Source organism: Moschus berezovskii, chromosome 16, assembly GCF_049115385.1.
Source record: "Moschus berezovskii isolate FMDL1 chromosome 16, NW_MosBer_1.0, whole genome shotgun sequence".
Classification (NCBI taxonomy): domain Eukaryota; kingdom Metazoa; phylum Chordata; class Mammalia; order Artiodactyla; family Moschidae; genus Moschus; species Moschus berezovskii.
In genome coordinates, this window is record NC_142475.1 from 38,099,437 (window position 1) to 38,118,612 (window position 19,176).

At 39.0% G+C, this 19,176-nt stretch overlaps 1 pseudogene; it reads left to right on the forward strand.

Moving 5' to 3' along the window:
• Window positions 1-6,592: 6,592 nt before the first annotated feature.
• Window positions 6,593-6,930, forward strand: LOC148775247 (ATP synthase F(0) complex subunit g, mitochondrial pseudogene; annotated as a pseudogene).
• Window positions 6,931-19,176: the final 12,246 nt, after the last annotated feature.

Below are 19,176 nucleotides of genomic sequence, written 5' to 3' on the forward strand. Positions count from 1 at the left end.
AAAAATAAATAAACGTGGGACTTCCCCAGGGGCACAGGTTCAACGCCTGGTTGGGGAACTAAGATCCAGCATGCTGCCTGGTATGGCCAAAAAAAAACCCTGCAAAAAACCAAATGAGACCTAATCAAACTTAAAAATGTTTACACAGCAAAGGAAACCATGAACAAAACTAAAAGACAACCTACGGACTGGAAGAAAATATTTGCCAATGATGCTGCTGACAAGAGGTTAATATCCAAAGTAGACAAACATCTCCTACAATCCAATATTAATAAAACAAACAACCTAATCAAAAAGGGAACAATAGATGGAGAATCTAAAAAGATACTTTTCCCAAAGTGTACATACTTCTTCCCAAAGGTAGCCAACAGGCACATGAAAAGATGATTCTATATTTATAAAACAATGCAAGCCTAACTGAAACGCGCCTTGGAAGCTCTGTGAAGCCAAGGGCCTTCCTCATATCTTTAATCCTAATTTAGATTCTCTACAACTATCAGGGGAAGAGCCAACACTAACAAAGTTAAAATACCCTCTCAGAGACTTTGTGAAGACTGCTACAGGCAACGTCATGTCCCTTCAAGGCCACAAACACAATGCCAATGAGCCAAGAGGGGGACAATGACAGGGTGGAGCAGGGTAGAGGAGCCACCCCAACATGGAAAGCATAAGCCAGAACCTAGCGCTTCTCTGTTTTTATGTAAAATCCTCACATTTTTTATGATGATTCATTTTTTTCCTCTCAGTTCAGTTCAGTCGCTCAGTCATGTCAGACTTTTTTCCTCTAAAACTCCTGAATTGTAACTAAAATTGCACCTCTGAAGCCAAAACCTTTGCATTCTGAAGTCTAGAGTCTCTTCCATTCTGTAAATCAATGAAATTCTGGATCTCTTGCAAGATTTCCGTATCAGCCTATGAAATTCACTTAGGAAAATAATTCCGATCTAGGGATATACTTTTCTATAAAACAAAATTGCAAGAACTAGAAGGGCTCTCTTGGGAAAGAGTGATGGAGAGAGGAAAAGCACAAACCCTCATTTTTGTGCTGTGCTAAGCTTAACAGCAAAGGGACTAGAACATTTCCATCTACAAAACTGATATAAAAAATGAATATCAGGAAAGTTTATGTCTTTCTTCATATGAAGCATCTCAGTAACCTTTCTCAAATGCACAGCTTATGGCACTACCCTACTTGTTACCCATCAATAGCTCCCCGTTTCTTACAGAGCCAAAGCCGACCTCCCTAGCGTGGTGTACAGGGCCCTTCCTCTATAACCATTGTGGGCCCTGCCCCTTCTTCCCAGGCTCTCTCAGTTAATTGTACTTCGTATTTAGTTGAGCTAATCCTTACATATAATGAAATGGAAAAATCTTAAGTGTACAATTCAAGGAGTTTTGAAAAATGTAACCAACCTATGTAACCAACTTCCTGTGATGATACAGAACGTTCCATCACCCTACCAATAAAATTTATACACTGACAATACCAAGTGCTGGTGCGTCTGGAATAACTGGAACTCTTCTACTTTGCCGGTGGGCACATAAAATGCTGCAAACGCTTTGAAAAACTTTCAAAATCATTACAAAAGAAACTCAGAAATGCAGGAGACCTGGGTTCGATCCCTGAGTCGGGAAGATCCCCTGGAGAAGGGAATGGCTACCCACTCCAGTATGCTTGCCTGAAAAATTCCGTGGATAGAGGATCCTGGTGGGCGACAGTCCATGGTGTCACAAAGAGCTGGACACGACTGGGTAACTGACAATATCCTACATGCTCTAATTTCCATCTCTAGAGATTAGTTGGGCCTGTTCTTGAACTTCATATAAGAAGAATCATACTCTGTGTACTCTTTTGTCCCTGACTTCCATGGTCTCCTATGTATCAATGATTCCTTTTTTTAATCACTGCTGCTGCTGCTGCTGCTAAGTCACGTCAGTCGTCTCCGACTCTGTGTGACCCCATAGACGGCAGCCCACCAGGCTCCCCCATCCCTGGGATTCTCCAGGCAAGGACACTGGAGTGGGTTGCCATTTCCTCCTCCAATGCATGAAAGTGAAAAGTGAAAGTGAAGTTGCTCAGTCGTGTCCGACTCTTAGCAACCCTAGGGACTGCAGCCTACCAGGCTCCTCCATCCACGGGATTCTCCAGGCTAGAATACTGGAGTGGGGTGCCATTGCCTTTTCCGATAATTATACTACAAATTTTTAATCCATTTTTATTCTGATGGACATTTGAGTTGTTTCCATGTTTTGGCTTTTATGAATAAAGCTACAGGGAACATTCTTAGGCAAGTATTTCATTGGGCATTTGCTCATATTTTCCTTGAATAAATAAACACCTAGGGGTAGAATTTCTGGACTTCTTTTGTAACAATTTTGAAATGGTTTTTCAAAGTGTTTGAAGCAGTTTATGTGTCCATCAGCAACGTAAAAGAGTTCCAGGTTCCGGTTATTCCACATGCAGTAGCATTTGGTGTTGTCAGTATTTAAATTTTTAGTTACTTTATGGGTGTGAAATGGAATCCAGAAATAAATCCACTGTGGTTTTATTTTGTGTTTCTCTGATGACTACTACCATTCAACATTTTTTCATGTATTTACTGACCATTTGTAATCTTCTTTTGTGAAGTGCCTGTTTTAAGTCTTGCCCATTTAATTGCTGGGTTGTCTTTTTATTATTGGTTTATAGTTCCTTATGAGTTCTGGATACAAGATTTTTGTTAATCTTTAGTTGGTTGCCTTTTCATTTACTTAAGTCATTTCTTGAGGGGCAAAATATCAGTTTAAATTTTTGATACATTTAATCATTATTTAATAATTAGCAGAGGTTTTTTTTTTTTTACTTTTCCTAAGAAATCTGCTTATTCACATTTGAAAAATATCCTCCTATATTTCTTTCTTTGGTTTTAGCTTATACATTCAGGTCTAGAATTTATCTTAAATTAATTTCAGTATGTAGTGTGATGTAGGGACCATAGTCCAATTTTTTCATATGTTTATTTAGTTATTCCAGCACCATTTGTTGAAAATATTTTCCTTTCCCATTGAAATAGTACATTTATAAAAATCAATTGACCATATAAGTGTGGGTCTTTCTGGATGCTATTCTGCTTTATTGAGCTGTATAAGTATCCTTGTCTATGCCAATGCCACACTGTCTTGATTACTGTAGCCTTAAATTAAGTCTTGAAATACAATTCTGTGAGCATTCCAACACTGAAATTTATTTTCAGAATGACTTTAGCTATTTTAGATCTTTTGCATTTCCATTTAAACTTAGAACATATCTGTCAGTGTTACAATACAGCCTGTTGGGACTGTGCCTGAGAATGCACAGGTTCTAGAAATGAGTTTGGGGAATTGACATTTTTAGCCATATTGAGTCATTCAATTCAATAATAGAGTTTATCTTCCCATTTATTTAGATCTTTAATTTCTCTTTGCAATGTTTTCAATATACAAGTCTTGCCCATAGTTTGCTAAGTATATTAAATGTTAAGCACTGAAATAAAATTTGGGGCTTCTCTGGTGCCTCAGTGGTGAAGAATCCACCTGCCAAGCAGCATTTGATCCTCGGGTCAGAAGATCCCCTGGAGAAGGAAATGGCAACCCTCTCCAGTATTCTTGCCTGGGAAATCCCAGGCTCAGAGAAGCATGGTGGGCTAGAGTCCCTGGGGTTGCAAAGAGTTGGACACAACTTAGCAACTAAACAACAACAAAATATAATTTTAAATATTTTCAAATTCCAATTGTCCAAGTTAGTGCCAAGAAACACATTTGATTTTTGTATATTGACCATGTATCGTACAATCTTGCTAAATTTATTAGTTTTAAAAGCTTTTGGCAACCCCCTTAGGATTTTCTGTGTGCATGACCATGTTATTTGTGAATGAAGATAGTTTTCTTTCTTTCCAGTCTACATGTATTGTACTTCTTTTTGTTGTATTATTGCATCCTGTATAATGTTGACTAGAAGTGGTGAGATGGAACATCCTTTCTTGCCTGGTCTTGATCTTAGAGGGAGACAATTCAGTTTTTCAGTATTAAATATGGTGTAGCTAAGAATGCCCTGTATCAGAATCAGGAAACCCTCCTCTGTTTCTCACAAATTTTATCGAGAATAAATGTTGAATTTTGTAAAACTCTTTTTATGCATATTTTGAGATGTGTGCATAGTTTTTCTTTTTCTAATACAGTAGATAGCATTGATCTTTCAAATGTAAACTCCTGAGGTAAAACCAACTTGATCATTCCGTCTCATCTCTCTCTCCCGCTCTCTCTTTTTTTTTTTTTTTTGAGATTTATTTTCTTTTTTTTTTCACTGGGCCTTCGTTGCTGCACTTGGGCTGTCTCCAGTTGCAGCTGGTAGGGAACCCTCTAGTTGTGGTGGACGGCTTTTCATTGTGGTGGCTTCTCTTGTTGTGGAGCACAGGTTCTAGGACAAGTGGGCTTCAATAGTTGTAGTGTATGGTCTCAGTAGCAGCGGCTCCCAGGCTCTAGAGCTTGGGCTCAGTAGTTGTGACACACTGTAGCTCCATGGTATGTGGGATCTTCCTGGAGCAGGGGTCAAACCCATGCCCCTGCATTGCAGGGAAGATTCTTACCCACTGGACCACAAGGGAAGTCCCTGGTATTCCCTCTTTTATGTCTATATTGGCAACTTGTGTTTTCTTTTCTCTTGATCAATCTAGTTATTTGTCAGTGTTATTAATTTTTTTTCAAAGAATCAAATTTTGGCTTTGTAAGTTTCTCTGTATTTGTGTTTTTATTGCCTTGATTTTTGCTTTTATATTTATGTCCTATTTCCCCTATCTTAAATTTAATTTTCTTTTCATTTTCCTTGTTTCTTAATGTGGAAACTTAGACTTAAAACGTCTTTGTCTTATAAGGATTTTAAGCTACAGATTTTGTTCCAACCACTGCTTTAATATATAACACAGACTTCATTTGCGTTTTTCTTATTCAGTTCAGAATAATTTTTAATATTCTTTGTGATTCATTTTTTGATGCAGGTGTTTGTTATTTAGAAGTGTGCTGCTTAATTTCCACATATTTGAAACTCTTTAGGATTTATTATTGATTTCTAGCTATTTTAGCCATCAGAAAAACACTGTGTAAGATTTCAGTCTTTTGAAATTAATTGAGATTTGTTTCATGGCTCAGCCTTAAACTTTTCTTTTTCTTAAATAAGCACAGTTCTGTAATTTTTAATTAATTAATCAACTTTTTGCTGTGCTGGATCTTCATTTTTGCCACCGACTTTCTCTAGTTTTGGCGATTGGGGTCTACTCGTCCTTACAGTGCAAGGACTTACCGTGGTGGCTTCTCTCATTGTGGATCACAGGCTCTAGGTGTACGGCTTCAGTAGTTGCAGCTCGAGAGCCCTAGAGCACCAGCTCAGTAGTTGTGGGACATGGGCTTAGTTGCTGAGTGGCATGTGGGATCTTCCCTAACCAGGGACTGAACACATAACCCCTGCATTGGCAGGCAGATTCTTATCCACTGCGCCACCAGGGAAATCCCTCAGGCCTAAAAGTTTTAAAAATTACAGTAAGACTTTACCACTAAGCCATTGAACTACTGTGTGATAGGTCAAGACTCTTAGCTTCTATTTCTGGCAAGAATTCTTGGAACTAACAATTGTTAAGTCCCCAACAGCAATGAAATTCGCCACTGACACTGCAATAACACACACAGTAGATTTCAAGAACACAATGGATTCACATATTTTCTGCAAACTAGCTTCTGATGAACAATGTACAACCTTCCCTTTTCACAAGCCTTGTAAATTTGTCCAACTGAGCCTTTCCTGTGGCATATACATTTTTACCATCATCAGCTGTTACACACCATAGCAGATTCTACTGCAGGTTGTGCTGAATTTGTATTTATCAACTTCCGTCTCACCTCTGCTTTTTTCCACACAAACTTTTCACAGAGGTTAATACTTTGGTCACCTCAAACTCTGTCTGGACTCCTCGAATAACCAATCATTGAGGAGGATCAGTAGCATCTGTCAGCTCATCAAGAGCCAAGGAAAACAAAGCAAAAATCTTTTGTCTTGTTTTTAAATTGACTACTGATGCTATTCTCCAGGCCCTCAAGCAACTGTTCTCACTAAGCGGCTAATAGTCTTAAACATGTTTATTTTTATGTACAGATTTCTTCAGCTGTTGAAATCAAGCACAATTTAATTAACTTGTATTGGTAAATGGCTTTCTGCTTGAATAACAAATCACTCTGAAACTTACTTTAATTGCAGCCCCATTTTCATTTTTTTATTTTTGTGCAGAAATTTTGCTGTGATGAGATATTGTGTGTTAAATTAAAATTATCTATTTTTCTGACTGTGAGTTTCCTGTGAATTAAAATATTGTTACGAAGGCTTGGTCTGGTAATGCCTATATATATTGTATTCTTGTAACACAGCTATCATGTCCTTGTATAATATACAAAATTTTTTGCCATATAATAACAAAATCATCCATACTCCACTTTGCCTTAAAATGTGACATTCAAAACCTCCTTTTCACTTCCGGATGGGTGACATTCAGGCAGCCTGTTGGGGTGGCGGACTTTCTGTCCTAGAACCATGGTGCAGTTTGTCCGTAATGTTGCAGAGAAGGTCCCAGCTCTGCAGAGAAGGTCCCGGTCCAGGTCAACGCTCCTGTGACTTGCTCCAAACTTCAGCTGACCACATTTTGGCACTATGCCAAGGTTAAGCTGGTTCCTCCAACCCCTGCTGAGATCCCTATAGCTATTCAGGCTTGAAAAAAATAATCAACAGTGCTCAAACTGGTGGCTTCAAACAGCTCACAGTCAAGGAAGCTCTACTGAATGGTTTGGTGGTGACTGAGGTGTGGATGTGGTTTTACATTGGCAAGTTCATAGATTTTAGGCAAGCATGGCATCTTTGGCTATGATGTTTGAAGACTGATTTTTTGACATGTGATTATATTTGGTATATTATTCAAGTGTTCTTGGACCATGTACAAGTGTACTGCTTTTGAATAAAATAAGATGGACTTCCCTGGTGGCTCAGATGGTAAAGAATCTGCCAGCAATGCGGGAGATCCGGGTATAATCCCTGGGTAGGGCAGATCCCCTGGAGAAGAGAATGGCTACCCACTCCCATATTCTTGCCAGAAGAATTCCATGGACAGAGGAGCCTGGCAGGTTATGGTCTATGGGTTGCAAAGAGTAGGACACGACTGAGCGACTAACACTTTCACTTTCAAGACAGTATGTCAAAAAGAAACAACAACAACCTACTCTTCTTGTTTTGATAAGATAGTTATGCTCTGGTAATAAATATAAATGTCTTGGTAAATCCTAAAGGAAATCAATCCTGAATATTCATTGGAAGGACTGATGCTGAGGCTGAAACTCCAATACTTTAGCCACCTGATGAGAAGAGCCTACTCATTGGAAAAGATCCTGATGCTGGGAAAGATTGAAGGCAGGAGGAGAAGGGGACGACAGAGGATGAGACCGTTGGATGGCATCACCAACTCCATGGACAAGAGTTTGAGTTGGACATGACTGAGCCACTGGACAACAAGCAAAAACAATAGTGATATATGCTACACTCAAATGCTGTAGAGTTATAAGTGCATCACTGTAAATTATCATGCACTGGGCAGCAATGAGAGCACTTCATGCACCCTCTGTTTCAATTACTCAGCTCTGCAGTCATCACGTGAAAGCAACTATATATAATATATAAACAAGTGAGTGTGTCTGCCTTCCAATATGACTATATTTATGGACACTAAAATTTGAATTTCATTTAATTTTCATGCCTCATAAAATATTCTTCTTGTGGTTGTTTTCCAAACATTTTAAAGTGTTGTAAAACCCATTTTTAGCTCACAGGCCATAAACACTAGATGACTGACCATATTTGACCTATGGGTCAGTTTGTCAACCCCTGTTCTATAGCAATCCTGAATCATTTACAGTCTTCTTTCTCTGTTATTTCAGATCTCCCTGCCTTTGTACATTCTGAATCCCTCTCACTTGAATCTTCCTCCTCTCTACGTTTTCCTGATGTCATTTTCCAAGACACCAATAAATCGTCACCTATAGTATTTTTTATATAATTCAACAACTGTAGTTTCCATGTAATTCTGTGGTTACATTACTAAGTCCAGAAGTACATATCAAAGAGCAAGAATCTGTTACTTCACTCTTCTATAAATCACATTAAAGTAAATCTGTTATTTCATTTTGTTTTGTTTTAAATAATTAACTAGAAGTTGCCCTGAGAGGACATATGAGGTCTGTGGGATCAGCAAGAAAGTACAGAAGAATATCATTTATACCCAAAGATTGTTTTGAGAATTAAACAGCATCTAAAAGGAACATTCTGAGCGTAGAGAAGGCTGGTAATAAAACTCAGCTTCTTCTCTCTTTCCTCCTCTGAAGATGTTTGATTTTAAGAGCAAACCGGTAAATGACCACGCTCACGACCACAGACAAAATTCAGTTGCTGTGCAGTAAATGTGCATAGATTTTCTTATGCTGGTATCATCTTTATTACCTACCAGTTAGATTCCCCTGTGATCCCATTTCTATTTCTGTGATTAATACCTATTTTTCAAAATTATTTTGCTTTAATGGAAAGCCTTCAAAATATTTAGGAAGAAGAAAGGAACATTTCCCTTAAGAACTTCTTTATAAATCACATTTGTCACAAGCTTGTGGCAGATTGTAAAATATGTTATTGTTGTTTAGTCGCTAAGTCGTTTCCGACTCTTGTCACCCCATGGACTGTAGCCTGCCAGTCTCCTCTGTCCACGGGATTTCCCAGGCAAGAACACTGGAGTGAGTTGCCATTTCCTTCTCCAAGACTGTAAAATATAAGTACCTGTAAACATTTGCCAGGAACCATTGTTAAAGCTTTTGCTGTACAATAAGTGCCCTACATATGAATGAGTTCCATTGTAAGAGAGTGTTCATAAGTTCAACAAAGTTAGCCTAGGTATCCAACTAACACAATTGGCTACATAGTACTGTACAGTAATAGGTGTGTAATACTTTTCACACAAATAATATGTACATAAGAAAACAAACACAAAAAAATAAAACATTTTAAACCTTACAGTACAGTACCTTGAAAAGTACTATAGTACAGAACAACAGCTGGCATATAGGGGCTGGCACGAATGTTAGCATCTTTGAAAGTTTGCAACTTAAAGATTCATATGTAGGGGACTTACTGTATTGAAAGAAGTTAGTTCTTGGACTGTCAACGGATCTTGTGTTTCTCATACTATAAAGTGAAAAACCAGGAAATTGAGGGTGCTGAGATTACTGTTATGCCAGAGAGAGCAGAAAGGATCTCATAGACTCTATAAGGGTAAGCAAGATTCTTTTGGCCAAAAATTAAATTAATAAAAGGTTAAAAAAAACCCAACCCCCACCCCTCCAAACCTCACATCTTCAAGAAAGGGGACTAGATTGAGTTCTAGCTAAAGTAATAGGTGAAAAATAGGTCAAGTGGTCCTTCCCTCCTAAAACGTCTGCCCTCGCCTTAGCAGCCTCTGTGCTTCCACCATTGTCATATAACTGCTCTGAGCAACCACATTCAACACTACCTGCTTTTGCATTTCCTTTTTTACATTTCTGCCAACAATGCAATGCAAGGGGGTTCTCTTTTCTCCACACCCTCTCCAGAATTTATTGTTTGTAGATTTTTTTGATGATGGTGTGAGGTGATACCTCCTTATAGTTTTGATTTGCATTTCTCTGATAATGAGTGATATTGAGCATCTTTTCATTAGCCATCTGTCTGTCTTCTTTGGAGAAATGTCTATTTAGGTATTCTGCCCACTCTGCCTTGCAGTACCGAAGGAAGCTACATGCTCTACTACTTAACTCTTTAATAACTGGAGCCCTGTCATATACATCAAAGTTTGAAAACCACTTCTTTACGAGATCTCTTATCCATCTCATCTCATCTCAGAAAGTCTCTTTAAGCCTCAAAGACTCACTACTATCATGACTGTGGTCTCTGTATTTTCCTGTGAGAGGATCTGGGGCTGAATGAGGGAAAGCCCATTTCTTAGGGTTTTACTGGTAGTGTCAGACAAGGGATGCTGTCTCAGGAACCACACGGAGATAATAGTACTGTCTTTGAATTGCATCTTCATTACTTAAGGCCTTGGTATTTTCTTTGACCTTTCAGAATTTCAGTTCCTCCTCAGTAAGATGGGAGGCAGAAATCTCTATCTCAAGACTCTAATAAAGATTAAACAACATTATGGTATAAAGCACACAGGAGAGAGCCTAAAGCATGGTAGGCCATCAATAAATGGCGGTCGCTATGAACAAGGTAAGCAGAAGCTGCTGGGTTGTCTTCTGTACCAAGGGAGCAGATAAACACAGTTGGAAAGAACAGGTGGTAACAGTGGAAAGGAAACAGGCTGCCAATCCCCAGGGCTCAGAGAAGAAAAGAAAGAGGGCTTTGGGGAGCTGGCGAAAGACCCGGAATGTCCTTCGGGTTTTATGTTGGCAAGAAGCCTCAGCTGCCCACAGCTGCTCACCTACCAACTCTGGAATTTTAGATTTCAGGCACGAGATGATTTATATGGTTGCTTGAGAGTGGTAAGTAATGAAGAAACTAAGTGTCCATAAAATGACCAATTTAGTAAAACTTCTGATTTTTCTTTCTTTGCTGGTGGTGCCCTGCCAAGACCTCCAACCAAACTTGGCTCTGGGCTTCCTTGCTCTGCTCCCAGCAGCTCACTGACGAGCTCTCTATCTAGGTGATTAGCCCGTGGCCACACTGCTTATAGAGCTTTGCCCAGTCTTCTCCAGTGTGAATGCTCGGGGCTCCTCACTATGCAATGAAAATAAACAGCAGTGTAAATGGTCTCCTGGCTACTCAATCCAAACCAATAAGGAAAACCTGCTTTACAAGCTTCCACTGAAACTTCTAGTAGAATAAGCAACTGATAATTCTACACCAAATGTCTGGCTTTTAGCCAGGACTAACAACTGTTCCCTTTTTGTAAGCCACATTCTGGTGACCATGGAGAGTCAAAATAGACATTTTGATTCTAGAGCAATTAAAAAAAAAAAGGTGAAATCACAGTGCCTTTATGCAAACTAACCATAGGTTTAGGATGAGGACAAAATTAGCTTAAAACCTTTAAAGAAATTGGTCAACTGCCAGTCAAACATTCTGTAAGAAAAAAAAATAGAGCTTAACAAAGTATTACTGTTTTTTAAATTGGTGGGACTCGTTGCTGTTAGATTTGGTTGCCAGATTTAGCAAATAAAAATACAGTGCCACTTCTCTTGCCATGTGAGGTTGTGCCAAGAAGAAAGATACCTATGAACTAGGAAGTGGGTCTTCAATAGACTTCAAATCTGTCAGTGCCTTGATCTTAGACTTCCCAGCCTCCATAACTATGAGAAATAAATTTATACTGTTTATAAGCTAAAAATAAATTTTTTTTTTAAATTTAACAAGGTGCCCAGTTAAACTGGAATATCAAATAAACAACTAATAATTTTCTAGCATAAGGATGTCCCAAATATTACATGGGGCATATTTATGCTAAAAAAGTACTTATTGTTTATCTGATTCAAATTTAACTAGATGTTGTCTATTTTATCTGGCAGCCTTAATTTAGATGCATTTCTACTATGATGTCAAGAAATATGAGAAGGGCAGAGTAACGCATAAAAATTCTGATGAGATAGTTAAACCTCCTTGCTAGGTCAAAAGATAATTCTGACATAATTCTTTTTGTCATTTGCCCTCTAATTAAATTAATCTTATGTATTTCCACCAAGCTTTAAAGTTAGAATTTTTATTGTTTTTTAATATGTGTGAGGAAAATAATTAATATGAATTGAGTATTACAAGATGCCAAGCATTTTTCTAGGCACTTTAGGTATCCTTTATATTACTAAAAAAATTATTTTCCTATATGATTTCAATTTGAAAGTACTCAGCAGGGTAAAATTATTATTATCTGGATGGATCTTTGTAATATATGGGGCTGCTGCTGCTGCTGAGTCATGTCAGTTGTGTCCGATCTGTGCGACCCCATAGACGGCAGCCCACCAGGCTCCCCCGTCCCTGGGATTCTCCAGGCAAGAACACTGGAGTGGGTTGCCATTTCCTTCTCCAATGCATGAAAGCGAAAAGCGAAAGTGAAGTTGTTCAGTCGTGTCCAACTCTTAGCGACCCCATGGACTGCAGCCCTCCAGGCTCCTCCATCCATGGGATTTTCCAGGCAAGAGTACTGGAGTAGGTTGCCATTTCCTTCTCCAATGGGGCGGCTAAGACCATTTAAGTCAATAATTTACTGAACCCAAGAAGACTGTGCTAAGCAGTCGCCCTAAGGAAGGATAACTTTTATTCACTTACCTTTAGGCAAAAATAGCCTTCATTTCAAGCACAAATGCCCTTATTAGCAGCAGAATATGGTAATTCAAACATGAAGAGAAAAGAATCAATGAACTTTAACAATTTTGCTAATTACTCCTGTTTGTGGATATAATTGTTCTTGCAACTAACATCCATTGAGAGGATCTAAGTACCAGGAAAAGAGGCTAAGACTATAGTCCTTGAACTCCCATTGCTGATAATCTGGTAGGGGACAAACCAGTGTGATCTTAGCTGCAAAGGACCTCTTAGGGTGTGAACACAATTTTGCATTCCAAAATCTCCCCACAGACAGTCAACAATGTGAAAGCACCTCAAATTCTCTGTACACTCAGCACATGGATTCACATTCAGATGTGCATTTGGCACACTATAGAAATAGTAAAGGATTATAAAGGGAAGCAAATAAATGGAATGCTCCATGAATTGGAGTAAATGTGACTTACAGAATTTCCTTTGTGACCAACATCACACTATGTAATGCGGGTGCATATTTTACTAATTGGACTGACATAGTCACATTGGTCAATGAGGTCTACTTGAGTATCATTGCAATTCTGTTTTTCAAGTGGTCTAGCATAAGCAGACGGAGAAGGCAATGGCACCCGACTCCAGTACTCTTACCTGGAGAATTCCATGGATGGAGGAGCCTGGAAGGCTGCAGTCCATGGCGTCGCTAAGAGTCAGAAACGACTGAGCGACTTCACTTTCACTTTTCGCTTTCTTGCATTAGAGAAGGAAATGGCAACCCACTCCATTATTCTTGCCTGGAGAATCCCAGGGGCCATGGAGCCTGGTGGGCTGCCGTCAGTGGGGTAGCACAGAGTCAGACACGACTGAAGTGACTTAGCAGCAGCAGCACAGGCAGATAGAATACTCCATGGGGACAAGTAGAATGTAGTTGATTTTTTGTCATGAGGAAATTTCCTGGGCGTTGTTGTGATAACTGTACTAGTTTGCTATGGCAAGACAACATGGACAAGACATGCATGTTCTAAAGAGGCAAATCTCAGATATTCATATGTGAGAATATCACCTGCAGATAACCATAAATCTTTTTCAAAGATTAAATGCACCTATAGGCCACCTCACACCTGATAAAGTGCTTGGTAAATGAAATGTTTCTTAAACTCAGTGTTAACTTGATAACAGTCGTTGGCATTGATGTTCTTAAAGTCATGTATGTTCCATGGGTATTTGAGATACTGAGTTAGGTTGGCTGAAAACAGACATGTGGTGGAAAGTGAAGCATTAAGTCAATCCTTCAGTTTCATCTCAATTTTTTAAAAAACTTGACTTTGAATTAAACTGGAAACTTCAGTTTTTCAGATCCCCTAACTACCTAATTTTTCCTCTTTAAAGACACAATTTAAGAGTATGATATTGTATCATTAAGGGTTATTGTTGTTGTTTTTCAGTTGCCAAGTCATGCCCAACTCTTGTGATGCCATGGACTGTAGCCTGCCAAGCTCCTCTATCCATAGGAGTCTCCAGACAAGAATACTGGAGTGGGTAAATTGCCATTCCCTTCTCCAGGGGATCTTCTTGGCCCAGGGATCAAACCCATGTCTCCTGCTTAGCAGGCAGTTTAGCTGAGCCAGTATCTTTAAGGGTATTCACATTTTAATCAACCTAGGTGTCCATGTGGCTCAGCCCCTGTGAGTTCACCCTCAATTTCAGCACCAGTGCCTTCAGGTCTCTTCCACTTTGCTTAAAGAGGGGGTGATCTGGGACAAGTTCCCCTGTGTGTCTGGGTTACCCCAGGCCCACCTCCAATGTATTTAGAGAGGGAAACTTGGTTAAGGAACAATCTTGAAGACAAGAAGTCATCAAAGGGCAGCATGCAGAACAAGGAGTACATGAGATGGAGGAGGATTCCAAGATACAGGAGGTAAAATGAAGTATAAACAGAGGGTTCATTCTTTTTTATCCAATAGTGACTTCCATGCTTTTGAATATCTGTAATGGATTCTTCTCTGAGTTGCCATACTTTAAATTAGTGTGCAGTCAGAATGAATTCAAACTTTAGTATTTATTTCCTCAATCTGGTTACGTTATATGTGAAGCTCTAATTCTATTACCAGTCAACATTTTGGCAGTTATCAAATTAAGGCTAATTAAGAGCAAAATAATTACCAGACATCCTGCCACAGTGGAATTTGCTTTTTTCAGTCATTTATACAGAGTCTCAATTTATTTTTTATAGAGTAATTAATCTAGTTAGCTTTGATCTTTTCTGTCCCTGTTTAATTGAAGTCAACAGACATTTATCAGGAGCCTTTTTGGTGCCAGGCAATGTGTGATGATATCCTTCAAATAGGAAAGGGTTAGACTTGGAATCCTGGAATTCACTATCTTGCAGCTAGGCTAGGAAGAACTTTATAAATCACCTGGTCCACGCTCCTCACTTTACAGCGGATGAAACTTGTTGATAAACTGAAAGTTCATACACAGAAAATAAGATCAAGTAACCTATCCCAAATTACAACTTATTATTTCAAGTTGCTATGTATACCTTAAATGGAAGTTTGAGTTCACCCCATACCATCTTTCCAAGGGAAGGAGAAAGCTGAAATTTAGGATTAGAAATCACAATGTTGGACTTCCCTGGTGGTTCAGTGGATAAGAGTTTGCCTGCAAATGCAGGAGACACAGGTTCAATCCCTGCTTTGGGAAGATTCCACATGCAGCTGAGCAACTAAGCCCTTGGGCCACAACTACTGAGCCTGTGCTCTAGGGCCCACGAGCCACAACTACTGAAGCCCATGAGCCTACACCCCATGCTCCTCAACAAAGAGAAGCCACCACAATGAGAAGCCTTCACACCGTAATGAAGAGTAGCCCATGCTTGCCGCAACCAGAGAAAGACCAAGAACAGAAATGAAGACCCAGCTCAGCCAAAAACTAAATAATGAATAAATTTCAAAAAACAAAAGATGTATTTTAATAATGCACCTTTTGGCTCCTCAGACACCTTTCAACTGCCCCTACTCTTCTACCAAACATTGTCTTCACCAGTACCTGGCATGGCTCAGTCTCCAGAACTGTAGGTGTTTTCATTACTGAAAAAGAGCTGGTCTTCAAGGGTTTTAAAGGAACAGCAAGGTAAGTTTCACTATTGCAGATTCATCTTCTAAGACCTTTTGTTCCAGATATATATTCCAAAGCAAACTTTTTTTTTTCATGCGAGCTCATAATCACATCATTAGATGCAATGGGGACAAAGAAATTTTTGAATTTTTATTTTACTGAGAAACATATGAATATAGATATCCTTTTAAACCATAGAGATAATTATTTTAAAATAACTTAAGGGTATAATCCTTAAAAATATTGAATCACTATGTTGTAATCTGAAACTAACATAATATTGTAAATCAACTATATTTCAATAACAAATTAAAAAGAAATAAACCATATAGATAAACAGAGAATTTGGAAGGACAGGGATCCTTAGAAGTGGTTTTCTCTAAATGTTGCGCTTATGGGTGGTTTTTCTTTGAGATTTTACTTATTTCTGTGACTGTTTTCCATGAATACAGAAGCAGAAGAAAAAAATTTAAATCATGTTTCTTAATTTGTAAAGGACAAGCAGCGTGGGTATAAGAATATATATGTTTCTTTGTGCAGTGTTTATACCAGCACAAAGACAAAGTAAGCAAGCAAACTAAATGGTTAAAACGGTTAAAGACAATGGAATATTGTGAATCAAACTAATGTCTATCGATAGAGATTGGTTAAATCCAATGGAAGATTCAGTTCAGTTCAGTTCAGTCGCTCAGTCGTGTCCAACTCTTTGCGACCCCATGAATCACAGCACGCCAGGTTTCCCTGTCCATCACCAACTCCTGGAGTTCACTCAAACTCATGTTAATCGAGTCAGTGATGCCATCCAGCCATCTCATTTATAGGCTTGACTAGACTAGCCTATAAAGAAGGATGTTGTATATTTGTACACATTTCATGGGAAATTGTCCACAATAAATGTTATATGACTTAATATATACTTTCAGCCCATCTATATTAGAAATCACTGAAAGGATATACATTGAACCTTGAACAAGCTGGATTTCAGGGTGCCAAGCCCCCCCCAAACACAGTAAAAAATCCAAGTGTAACTTATGGTCAGCCCTCTGTATCCATGGTTCTGTCTTCTAAGAGGAAATGGTACCCAGATGACAGTTCTTATCTGTGCTGGTACTTTCTTATGGCTGGGCTTGTGATTTTATTTTTTATTTGATTTTACAATCATTACCATTTTACATGTTCTTTAAATATGAGTCCTCCAAGATTCTATTTTTTCTAAATATAAATTTCTGGTATAACTGTAGAAGACGAACATAGATTAAATGATAGTTACATGAACTTAAAGAATATAACTTCTTATCTATCCTTGAGCACTATCTATCTTCCTTATCATGAGGATAACAAATTCACATTTACCCTAGACTACTTTGAGTGAATCTGTTTTAATGCCACTGATGAATATGAAAAAGAGAGGTAAAAATATTCGAGTTTGATTGTTATACCTGCAAGTTACAGTCTTTTCTAAGCTTTATTATTGATGAATTTTGTTGCATAATATTTATGTATTATGTTACATATGATGAATTATGTTGCATAAATAAAAAAAACTATTTCAGTGAGTGGAGAAAATAAAGGATAATTTCATTTAAAATCCTAGGAAAATAGAATTTATAATAGAATTGAATTCTATTGTTTGATTTATAATAGAATTTGAATATTAAATTATGTACAATCTCTATTCTATCTAATGAACTGAGTATTTATTTACATAATGGCTCAGTGATAAAAAATCCACCTGCTAATACAGGAGATGTAGGAGATGTGGGTTTGATCCCTGGGTTGGGACGATCCCCTGGAGGAGGGCATGGCAACCCACTCCACTACTGACCGGAGAATTGCACGGATGGAGGAACCTGGTGGGCTATAGTCCATAGGGTGGTAAAAAGTTGGACATGACTGAGCGCACACAAAATTGACCCTATATCAGTTCAGTTCAGTTCAGTCGCTCAGTCGTGAAGAGGAACTCAAAAGCCTCTTGATGAAAGTGAAAGAGGAGAGTGAAAAGGTTGGCTTGAAGCTCAACATTCAGAAAACAAAGATCATGGCATCTGGTCCCATCACTTCATGGGAAATAGATGGAAAAACAGTGGAAACAGTTTCAGACTTTATTTTTTTGGGCTCCAAAATCACTGCAGATGCTGATTGCAGCCATGAATTAAAAGACGCTTCCTCCTTGGAAGGAAAGTTATGACCAACCTTGATAATATATTAAAAAGCAGAGACATTACTTTGCCAACAAAGGTCCGTCCTAGTCAAGGCTATGGTTTTTCCCGTGGTCATGTATGGATGTGAGAGTTGGCCTGTGAAGAAAGCTGATCGCCGAAGAATTGACCCTATATACTAGATGAGAAATGACCCAGCTATAGATATTATTTTCAGTGAGCTTGTGATTAAATTTAAGAGAAATATATAACAAAAATAAAACAGTGACTAATACAAGTTAGTAGGTAAATAGTGGTAAATTATGACTGGTGTGACAGGTCTAAGAAATAATCAATGTGTATAATAAATCAATGTGTATTTATCGAGGGACATATTGTGAAGGAGCTGCTACTAGATTTAAGTTTTGACTAAAAATAGGCAGAGGGAAGAAGGTAGGACCTGCCAAACCAGACCATAATATGGGGATGTGTGTGTGTGTGTGTGTGTGCTTACTTGCTCAGTCATGTCTGACTCTTTGCGACCCCATGGACTGTAGCCCACCAGGCTCCTCTTTCCATGGGATTCTCCAGGCAAGAATACTGGAGTCGGTTGCCATGCCCTCCTCCAGGGGAATCTTCCTGACCCTGCAATCAAACCCAGGTCTCCCGCATTGCAGGTGGATTCTTTACCTACTGAGCCACCAGAGAAGCCCAAGAATATTGGCGTGGGTAGCCTATCCCTCCAACACATTCAGAAAACTAAGATCATGGCATCTGGTCCCATTACTTCATGGCAAATAGATGGGGAAACAGTGACAGACTTTATTTTGGGGGGCTCCAAAATCACTGCAGATGGTGATTGCAGCCATAAAATTTAAAAATGCTTGCTCCTTGGAAGAAAAGTTATGACCAACCTAGACAGCATATTAGAAAGCAGAGACGTTACTTTGCCAACAAAGGTCTGTCTAGTCAAGGCTATGGTTTTTCCAGTAGTCATGTATGGATGTGAGAGTTGGACTATAAAGAAGGCTGAGCTCCGAAGAATTGATGCTGTTGAACTGTGGTTGGAGAAGACTCTTGAGAGTCCCTTGGACTACAAGGAGATCCAACCAGTCCATCCTAAAGGAAATCAGTCCTGAATATTCATTGGAAGGACTGATACTGAAGCTGAAACTCCAAAACTTTGGCTACCTGATGTGAAGAACTGACACATTTGAAAAGACCCTTATGCTAGGAAAGATTGAGGGCAGGAGGAGAAGGGGACAATAGAGGATGAGATAATTGGAGGGCATCACTGACTCAATGGACGTGAGTTTGGGTAAACTCCAGGAGTTGGTGATGGGCAGGGAGGCCTGGCGTGCTGCAGTCCATTGGATCGCAAAGAGTCAGACACAACTGAGCAACTGAACTGAACTGAACTGAGCCTATCCCTTCTCCAGGGGAACTTCCCGATCCAGAAATTGAACCGGAGTTTCCTGCATTGCAGGCAGTTTCTTTACCAGCTGAGCTACCTGGGACGCTCAAATGGGGATGAGAGTAAGGCTA